Source organism: Nycticebus coucang, chromosome 20 (genome assembly GCF_027406575.1).
Source record: "Nycticebus coucang isolate mNycCou1 chromosome 20, mNycCou1.pri, whole genome shotgun sequence".
NCBI lineage: Eukaryota > Metazoa > Chordata > Mammalia > Primates > Lorisidae > Nycticebus > Nycticebus coucang.
This window is the reverse complement of record NC_069799.1, coordinates 29,208,466-29,216,677: the sequence shown is the minus strand read 5'-3', so window position 1 is coordinate 29,216,677 and position 8,212 is coordinate 29,208,466. Positions and strand designations below refer to the sequence as shown.

General features: G+C 35.6%; 1 pseudogene; it reads right to left on the bottom strand.

Annotated features, from left to right (window-relative positions):
- Positions 1–1,999: 1,999 nt before the first annotated feature.
- LOC128572546 (nucleophosmin-like) lies at positions 2,000–5,801 on the bottom strand (annotated as a pseudogene).
- Between the last annotated feature and the right edge of the window lie 2,411 nt (positions 5,802–8,212).

The following is an 8,212-nucleotide window of genomic DNA, read 5'->3' as shown; positions in this document are numbered from 1 at the left end:
GGGACTTTGTGATGTGGGCTATTCTCATTGTGGTTAAGTGATATCTCAGGGTTGTTTTTATTTGCATTTCTATGATACTTAGGGATGATAAATGTTTTTTGAAATATTTGTTAGCCATTCATCTGTCTTCCTTAGAGAAAGTTCTGTTCACATCTCTTGACCAGTGATAGATGGGATTGTTTGTTCTTCTTTTGTTGATTAATGTGAGTTCTCTACAGATTCTAGTTATTAAGCCTGTGTTAGATTTGGAATAAGCAAATGTCTTTTCCTATTGAAAAGATTGTCTATTTGCTTTAATTGTTGTGTCCTTAGCTGTGCAAAAGCTTTTCAGTTTAATTAAGTCCTATTTATTTACTTTTGTTGTTGCAATTGCTACTGAAGTCTTATTCATAAAATCTTTCCCCAGGCCAACATCTTCAAGAGTTTTTCCCACACTTTTTCAAGGATTTTTATTGTTTCATGTCTTAAATTGAAATCTTTTATCCCTCTTGAGTCAATTTTTGTAAGCAGTGAAAGGTGCTGGTCCAATTTCAGTCTTTCACATGTGGTTATCCAGTTCTCCAAGCACCATTTATTGAATAGGGGTTCTTTACCCCAATGTATGTTTTTGTTTGCTTTATCAAAGATCAGATGAATATAAGAGACTGATTCCATCTCTTGGTTTTTCATTCAGTTTTATATGTCTATGTCTCTATTTTTGTGCCAATGGCTATTTTGATCTCTGTGAATCTGTGATATAACCTAAAGTCTGGTAGAGTGATGCCTCTGCCTTTGTTTTTATTACTAAAAATTGTCTTGACTATATGGTTATTTTTCTGGTTCCATACAAAATGAAGAACTATTTTTTCCAGTTCTTCAAAGTTTGATGCTGGTATTTTAAAGGGGATTGCATTGAATTTGTAGATTACTTTGGGTAGTATGTGCACTTTAACAATATTGATTTTTCCCAGCCAAGAGCATGCTATGTTCTATTTTTGAATTTTTTCTGCTGTTTCTTTCCTTAGGGTTTCATAATTCTATTTGTAGAGGTCCTTCACTTCTTTTGTTTAGGTATAGTCCCTAGTATTTCATTTTCTGTGAAGGGAATTGTATCTTTGATTTGCTTATCAATTTGGCTGTTATTGGCATATACAAAGGCTACTGATTTGTGGACATCAATTTTATACTCTGAGACATTACTATATTTATTGCACACTTACAAGAATCTTGTGGTTGAATCTATGGGGTTCTCTAAGTATAAGATCATATTGTCAACAAAGAGTGAGAGTTTGACCTCCTCTGTCCCCATCTGGATGCTCTTAATATCCTTCTCTTGCCTAATTGCATTAGCTAGAACTGCCAGCACTATGTTGAACAGTAGTGTTGATAGAGAACATCCTTGTTAGTTTCCTGTTTTAAGTGGAAAAGTTTTCAGTTTTACTCCATTCAGTGTGATATTACCTTTGGGTTTGTTGTAGATGGCATCATTCATTTCAGGAAATGTGCTACCAATGCCTATATTCTTAAGTGTTCTTGTTAAAAAAGGATGCTTAATTTTATCAAATGCTTCTTCTGCATCTATTGAGATGATCATATGATCTTTGTTTTTGCTTCTATTTATATGGTGAATTACAGTTATGGATTAGAATATGATAAACCAGCCTTGCATCCCTGGATGAAGTCTACTTGATCATGATGTATAATTTTTTTTTTACTTTATTAAAATACTAAGTTTATTTCACCTATATATTTTAGTCTCCCCACCATTTCCATGTCTGACCACCACTACTACTATGCCCTATCATAACATTCCATACATACTTAAAACCAAGTGAAGGGTGGTGTTACATCTTTAAAAACTAATCAGGCATTTTGGAAAACACATTCTTGGCAATGGAACCTGGTCAACATTTATCAAACATGGTAGGGAAAGTTCTCACTCTGCATTATGCAAAGGACAGCCAGATATCGACTGTTATAGAAATGAAATAAGATGGAAAATTTTAACAAACTTTTGAAACTATTTGCTTAAAGAGACTTCCTCCACTGCCAGAGATCTTGAATAGGCTGCTGGTCAGTCATCTGGAAGCAATTCTTCACAGAATTGAAGAACTTGGCTTCCGCTTTGGGAAGAGATCCACCTTTTCTATTCTTGCTTGCATTTTTGCCTTAATGTCTTCTACAAAACTAGGTCCTTTTGGTGTTTTAGGTGTTTTTTCCTGTTTTTTGAAGGATTCTTGACCTTTTGATCTTGGTGTTGATGGTTTTGAATCCTTTCCATTCTGGTTTGATTTATGTGCATTTTTGGCTGGAGTGTTTTGCACAGATTTCTTCACTGGAGCTTTTTCTTCAGTTTCCTCATCATCATCTTCGTCATCATCATCATCTTCTTCATCAGCAGCAAGTTTTACTTTTTTCTGTGGAACTTTGCTTCCACTTCCAGGGGCAGATTGCTTTCCAGACATACTTAAGAGTTTCACATTCTCCTCCTTTTCATCTTCTGACTCTGCATCTTTTTCCACAGCTACTAAGTGCTGCTCACTAATATACACAGGCCCTGAACCACACTTCAACTATAAGACCACAGGTGGTGTTACTTCAAAGCTCCCAAGAGAAACCGTTGGCTGTACAGACATTTTATTTTCTTTTTTTAAAAAATTATTTATTATTAAATCATAGCTGTGCACATTAATGCAATCATGGGACACCATACACTGGTTTTACATACCATTTGACATATTTTCATCACACTGGTTAACATAGCCTTCCTGGCATTTTCTTAGTGATTGTGTTAAGACATTTATATTCTACATTTAGTAAGATTCACATGTACCCTTGTAAGATGCACCATAGGTGTGGTCTCATCAATTACTCTCCCTCTGCCCATTCTCCCCCTTCCCCTCCTTTTCTCTTTCCCCATATTCTTAGGTTATAATTGGATTATAGCTTTCATATGAAGCCCATGTATGGACATTATCAAAGTTGCCCGTGTTACTTCTATTGGACTCCCTTCATAATTCGTTGCCTTTGCTTCAACAATGTGCAACTCATCCTTTGCACCAGCCCTTAAACTGACCGTTCTTAAAGATAACTGGTGCTCATTTTCATCATTATCCACCTTAAAGTGATAATCTTTGTTGGCTTTTAGTTCACAACCGAAAAGATAGTTCTGAGGCCTCAAGGGCTCATGTTCATGTCCATCAAATATTCCAGGAGGTGGTGGCATGCACTTAGGTGGGCAAGAAGGTGGACGGAGATAAATGACTATTATTCTAAGGAACAGCCATGCAGAATGGAATCACAGGATGTATAATTTTTTTAGTGTATATTGTCATGTAGTGGCTAAGATTTTATTGAGTATTTTTGCATCAATATTTATTAGTGAAATTCGTCTGCAGTTCTCCTTTTTAGTTCGGTTCTTTCCTTGTTTTGTTATTAGGGTGATGTTTGCTTCAACGAATGTGTTGAAGGAAGGTTCCTTCCTTCTCAATGTTTTGGAATAAGTTCTGCAGTGTAGAACCTTCTTTGAAGGTTTGATAGAATTCTGGTGTGAAGCCATTTGGACCAGGGCATTTTTTTGTTGGAATTTTTTTTTTATTGTTTTTGCAATCTTAGTGCTTAATATTGGTCTGTTCAAGAGATCTATTTCTTCTTGGTTAAGTCTAGGGAGATAGTATGATTCGAAGTATTGATCCATTTCCTCCACATTGGCAAATTTCTGTGGTAGAGTTTCTTGTAGTAGTCAGAAATAATCTCTTGTGTTTTAGTGGTATCCCTTATTATTTTCTCCCTTTGCATTTTCGATTGAGGTTACCAGAGATTTTACTTTTATGTTTCTTGTTAATCTGACCAAAGTTTTATGTATTTTCATTTGTCTTTTTGAAGAATTAACTTTTTGTTTCATTGATTTTCTGAATGATTTTTATGTTTCCATTTTATTGATTTCTGATTTAATTTTGTTTATTTCATTTATTTGGCTGGGTTTGGATTATATAATTCTGCATTTTACAATTCCTTAAGATAACTCATTAGATTGTTGATGTGCTTTCTTTCTGTTTTGTTGATGTAGGTGTCTAAGGTGATACATTTCCCTCTTAGGACTGCTTTTGCAGTATCTTACAGGGATTTTTTAACTTTTAGTTTCATTTTTGTGGTGTTTGAAGAATGTAATAATATCATCTTTTATCTCCTTAACCCAGATGCCATGAAGCATAAGGTTGTTTAATTTCCATGCCTTTGTGTGGGGTTAAAAATTTTTTTGGAGTTGAGTTCCACCTTTATTGCCTTGTGGTCTGAGAAGATACAAGGTATAATTTCAATTCCTTTAATTTCGTTGAGGTTTGTTTTGTACCTAGGCTATTATCTGTTTTGGAGTATGTTCCATGGCCCAATGAAAAGAACCTATATTCCTTAGCTTTGGGATGGTGTGTTCTATATACACGTATTAACACCATTTATTCTAGGATCACATTTAAGTCTCTTGTGTCTTTGTTTAGTTTCTCTTTAGAGGGTCTGTCTAGTTCAACCAGAGCTCTTTTAAAGTCCCTAGATATTATGGTGTTATAGGATATTATATTGCTCAGAACAATCAATGTCTGTTTCATGAATCTGGGAGTATTTAACTTGGGAGCATAAATATTTAAAATTGAAATGTTCTCTTGATGTATCATTCCCGTGACGAGAATGAAGTGACCATCTTTGTTTTTCTTAACTTTAGTTGCTTTAAATCCACTTGTATCTAAAAATAAGATTGTGACCCCTTCCTTTTTTTCTGAATTCTATTTGCCTGAAATGTTATTTTCCATCCCTTCGCCCTGATTCTTGCTTTGTACTTCAAGGTTAAGTGTGTTTCTGGAGACAGCATATGGATAGATTGTGCTTTCTTTCTTTCTTTCTTTTTAGACAGAGTCCAACTACGTCACCCTTGGTAAAGTACTGTGGTCTCCCAGCTCACAGCAACCTCAGACTCTTGGGTTTAAGTGATTCTTTTGCCTCATCCTCCAAAGTAGCTGGGATTTTATAGGCGCCTACCACAATGCCAGGCTATTTCTTTGTTGCAGTTGTCGTAGTTGTTTAGCTGGTCTGGGCCAGATTCAAACCCTCCAGCCTTGGTGTGTGGCTGGCACCATAACCACTGTGTTATGGGCGCTGAGCCTGGCTTGTGCTTTTTTTCTTTTTTAATCTAATTTGCAAGCCTGTACCTCTTCAGTGTGGAATTCAAGCCATTAACACTTATTAAGAGAATTGATAAGTGTAGTGTAATTCTATTTATCTTATTTTGTGAAAGTCCTTTGATTATTTTCTCTTTTGAGCCACTGTGGAAACTAGGATTTGTCCTTTAGTTTCTGGGTGTTTACTTTGCTCATAGTCCATTGTGATGTTCAGTTTGAAGAACAGGTCTCAGTATTTCCTATAGATTTGGTTTCATTGTGGTGAATTTCCTGTGTTTGTTATCAGTAAGGCTTTTGATTTATCCTTTCAATTTTGAAGCTTCCTATAGAATTCTGGTCTAAAAATTACTTTGTTTAAGAAGGTTAAAGGTAGATCACCATTCTCTTCTGGCTTGGAAAGTTTCAGCTGAGAAGTTCACTGTTACCCTGATGGATCTTCTGCCCTTGTAAGTTTATTATCACTTACTCCTGGATGCTTGCACAATTTTCTCTTTCCTCTTGGCTTTGGATAGGTTCATTACAATGTGTCTTTGAGATGTTTTGTTGCACTGAGATGACCTACAGTCCAATATCTCTTAAAATGAGTGTTTTGGAATCTTTAGTGATATTTGGGAAGTTTTCATTTGTGATATCCTCCAGTAAGGTTTCCATTACTTTTTGACATTCTTCTTCCCCTTCAGGAATATCTATTGTTAATATATTTGAACACTTTGTGAAGTCCTGTAATTTTCTTAGCAAATGTTCTGTTTTCTTCTCTTCTTTTTTGTCTCTTCAACTGCCTGGGTTAGCTCAAGAGATTTATCCTACAGTTCTGAGATTCTTTCTTCTCCACGGTCAAATCTGTTGTTGATACTTTCTACTGCATCTTTAAGTCCCTGATTGACTTATTTAAGTCTTTAAGCTCTGCCATAGCCTTTCTATATTCTTTATATCTTTTGTCCTTTTTTATTTCTGTTTTTCCATTTTCTAATCAATTTCCTTTATTGTAAAACTAGATGCCTTGAAGAGGACTGAACATTATCTAAACAGACACTGGATATTTAGACTAATGCAGAAGCTAGTTTGCACTTTGGTGGGTTTTTGTTTTATTTATATGTGGAAATGGCACGAGTATGTATAGGAATAGCAAGAAGAGGAGGTGTGTATGTTGGACAGGCCAAGAAGAAATTTCATCCTAAGAGAAGAAGACCTCATCATTTTTTGAAGGATTATCTTCAAGCACGCATGTAATCATGAACAATTGTGGTTGTTACAACATTTTCAGTTTGCTGATAAACACAAAGAAAGCAGAGAATCCTCATACTAATTTTGTACCCACTGTTTGTACTACCCCTCTGGTACTAGCAACAACCCTCTATTTAATGGAGAACAACCTGGCTAGGTAAAAATATTACCATCTCTACCTTCTTCTGAAAATAGCAGCACTCATTGAAATAATTCATATACACACACACGTATATATAAAACTTTTCTCAAATTAATAAGGGGGAATAATATTTAGGTTATATTATTCTCACTTCCAGGGTAAAGTTCCATTTGTAGAGGAGACTTTCACCCAGGGGGTGTGTTATAATGCCTCACAATGAGCATATTAGGTGAGATCCAGCTTCATGCCCTTCTGCCATATGTTCTCCCCTTTTCTCCCCACCTCCACATCCCTCTATTCTGACTTGGACTACAATAGTGTTTTATTCTTCTTATACCATCTAATTGTTTATATATTGATTTCATATTAGTATGGAGTACATTGGATATTCATTTTTCAATTCTTGAGATACCTTACTAAGAAGAATGTATTTCAACTCCATCCTGGTAAGTGTAAAAGATGTAAAATATCCATCCTTTTAAATGGCTGAATAATATTCCATGGTATACATATAAAAAAGTTTGTTGATCCATTTATGAGTTGATAGGACCTTATGTTGCTTCCATGACTTGGCAATTATGAATTAAGCTGTAATGTAATGTAGTGCAAATGTCTATGTGGTAAAATGATTTTTGTTTTTCGGGGTAGATACCTAGTAATGTGATTGCAGGATCAAATGGAAGGTCTAATTTTTGAACTATGAGAATTCTTCATATGTCTCCAAAAAGGTTTTATTAGTTTGCAATCCCACACCAGTGTAGAAGTGTTCCCTTTTCTCCATATCCCCACCAGCATCTGGTGTTTGGGGCCTTGTGATGTGAGTTAATCTTGCTGGAGTTAGGTGATATCTTAGAATGTTTTTTTTTTTTTATTAAATCATAGCTGTGTACATTAATATGATCATGGGCACCATAAACTTGGTTCATAGACCGTTTTGACACATTTTCATCACACTAGTTAACATAGCCTTCTGGCATTTCTTAGTTATTTTGCTAAGACATTTACATTCCACATTTACTAAGTTTCACATATACCCTTCTAAGATGCAGGTATAATCCTCTCAATCCCCTTCCTCTACCCCCTCCCCCCTCCCTCCCCCACCATTTCCCCCTTCCTCATATTCTTGGGTTGTAACTGGGTTATAGCTTTCATGTGAAGGTCCTAAATTAGTTTCATAGTAGGGGTGAGTACATTGGGTACTTTTTCCTCCATTCTTGAGACACTTTATTAAGAAGAATATGTTCCAGCTCCATCCATATAAACATGAAAGAGGTAAAGTCTCCATCTTTCTTTAAGGCTGCATAGTATTCCATGGTGTACATATACCACAATTTATTAATCCATTCGTGGATCAATGGGCATTTGGCTTTTTCCATGACTTAGCAATTATGAATAGGGCTGCAATAACTCATTCTGGTACAAATATCTTTGTTATGATTTTGATTTTTGGGTCTTCTGGGTATATGCCCAGTAGAGGATTATAGGATTGAATGGCAGGTCTATTTTTAGATCTCTAAGTGTTCTCCATATATCTTTCCAAAAGGAATGTATTAATTTGCACACCCACCAGCAGTGCAAAAGAGTTCCCTTTTCTCCACATCCACGCCAAAATCTCTGGTCTTGGTATTTTGTGGTATAGGCTAGTCTCACTGGAGTTAGATGATATCTCAAAGTAGTTTGATTTGCATTTCTCTGA